We start from the raw sequence: 2,469 nt of genomic DNA, 5'->3' as shown, positions 1-2,469 counted from the left end.
GTATTTCCAAGCAAGAGCAAATTTCAGCTATTCAGGATCTGGGAAGCAAATGGGAAGTCCAGAGAGGTCAAGAGAATGGTAAACTGTAGGACATGTAGTCAGGGTAGTTAAGTGATTTGAGAATAAGATCCTGAGGATGGTGCCAACAGACAGTGCTATTTTTCTGCAAATCTCCCTTCTTCCTTCCCACCTCATTCCTTATCACTCACCTTCGATCTGCTTTACTTCCAAGGTGAAACATTGAGGAGGACCTCTTCCCTTTCCTGGAGAATGGTTAGTCAGATGGACAATCAACATAGGAGCCTGCTACAGGCCTAGCTTCACCCTCTCTGCCACCAGATTTGATAGGAAGAGGTAATTTTCCAAGCCAATCTGTAACATTCCCTGGCAGTGTGTATAAATAATAGGACCCCTCTCCTTCAATCTTTTTCCTAACAAGTCGTCTTTATCAGTCCTTCAGCACACTACTCTACATGTTCTTCCCCAAGCATTCAGCAAATTCTCTAGGGCCTCAGGCATGTTTGATATGTGCATGACCTGGGAGAAATTCTTTAACCCCTCTGAGCTTTAGTTTCCTTGTCTGTAATATGGGGATAATGATACTTTTCACATTGTAGGGTTATTGTGAAGATTGAATTAGCTAATTAATATATGTAAAGATTTAGGGCCATCTCTAACACATAGTAAGTGTAATATATATGTTTGGAATTGTTCCTGTTGCCTTCAAAATGACACTCCATTTCCAAGAGGCAAGGATTGGGTATTATTTGGCAGATTCATTGTGTCTAGTGAGAACCCCTACTAATTTCTCACAACGAAGTGGACCTGGTGTGATTGCTTTTGCCAATACTTCAGGTGGACATTTCAATTTAGAGTTCAGTTGTACACTTCTCTTCACAGGTGAGTAATTAATTAGGCCTCTTTGTGCAATAATTTGCCTCCCAAATATTATGTGCCAATGGGAGACAGGGCAGTCAGAGATAGGCAGGGAGTGGGTTAATCTTAAACACACTGCTCTGGTGGCCTCAGGAGATATCAAGTAGCAATTAGATCTGGAACACCGGTGAAAGGGCTTGCCTTCCTGCTCTGGGGTCCCTGGTCTCTGTAGGCAGCGGGACTTGTGGGCATGGTTGGGGTGGGGATTTGAGGAGGGGATGTGTAGCGAAGACCAGGGCAGGCATCTGTCTTAGCTTCCTGGGGCTGCTATAACACAGTCCCACAAACTGGACAGAATAAATCAACAGAAATGTACTTTCTCACTGCTCTGCAGGCCAGACATCTAAGATAGTGGTGCTGGCAGTGTCACGCTCCCTCTGACACTCCAGGGGAGTCTTTCCTTGCCTCTTCTACCTCTGGTGTTCCCAGCCATCATAGCTTTCCCTGCTTGTGTCAGAAACACTCCCTTCTCTGTTGCATGGCCACATGGCTGTCTCCCTATGTGAGTGCTCTGTTTGCTCTTCTTTTAAGGATAGCACTCATCAGATTAGGGCCCACCGTGGTCCAACACAACCTCGTCTCAAGTGATCACCTCTACACAGACCCTATTTCCAAGGAAGATCACACTCCAGGGTCTTGGGTGGACACAAACTTTGCAGGACACTGTTGAGCCCAGTACAGCGTCCCTCTTTCAGAAGTTCATCATGTAGGACAGAACCTTTCAGCTGGCCCTTCCTATTAGGTTGGTTGGTTTTATCTGTGTAAGACAGGCAGGCTGAGTGGGTAGAAGCTAATGGAAATTGCACAGTTGGCCTTGCTTCTCCATGAGAATTGAGCAGGGTATCTGCTGAAGGAGAAGAAGGTGCTGGAGGCAGGAGGTCAGTTCGGATGCCTAAAATATTGTTGCTTCGAGAGTAGAAAACGAGCTGGCCCAACAGGCCTAACAAGATTGCCAAAGGGCAGCAAGAGTGGCCCGAGGTGTTAGAAAAGGGACATGCTGTCCTCACAGGCAGCAACCCCTGAGCCTGAGAAGAGCACAGAGCCATTCTCCCTGAGAGTTCTCCCTCTGCCAAAAGAGAGCACAGACCTGTCATCCTCCTCAACAGTCTGCCCTCCACCCAGGACAAGTTTTCTGGACAACGATGTCCACACTGGAGAGTGCAGAGTAACTACAGAAAAATGTCTGCCTTTTGCGGGTCAAGGGGTGGGCAGCCTTGGTTTCCATATGACTGAGTTCAGAGTGGTGATCAGAGAAGGATCATCACAGCTTGCATGAATGCCGTTGGGGTCTGCACCATGCACGGGACCCTCTGATAACAGCAGGGACACACTGAGTGGGGTCTGGAGGGAGAGCCATTCCATTGGCCACTGGCTCAGACCCCTGGCTATCACCCAGAACCTTGCCAGTGTTTCCAAGGAACCATGCACTGTGAGAGGCCCTCAATTCCATCGCCTTTACTCACCCTCATCCGAAGCCCCTTAATGGTGACTCACAATGTTTATGCCCCTTGACTTTAAGCAGCTACTCCTAAA

The sequence above is a fragment of the Tamandua tetradactyla genome, chromosome 3, assembly GCF_023851605.1.
Source record: "Tamandua tetradactyla isolate mTamTet1 chromosome 3, mTamTet1.pri, whole genome shotgun sequence".
Taxonomy (NCBI): Eukaryota; Metazoa; Chordata; class Mammalia; order Pilosa; family Myrmecophagidae; genus Tamandua; species Tamandua tetradactyla.
The sequence above is the reverse complement of the archived record's forward strand: the minus strand, read 5'-3'. Positions refer to the sequence as shown.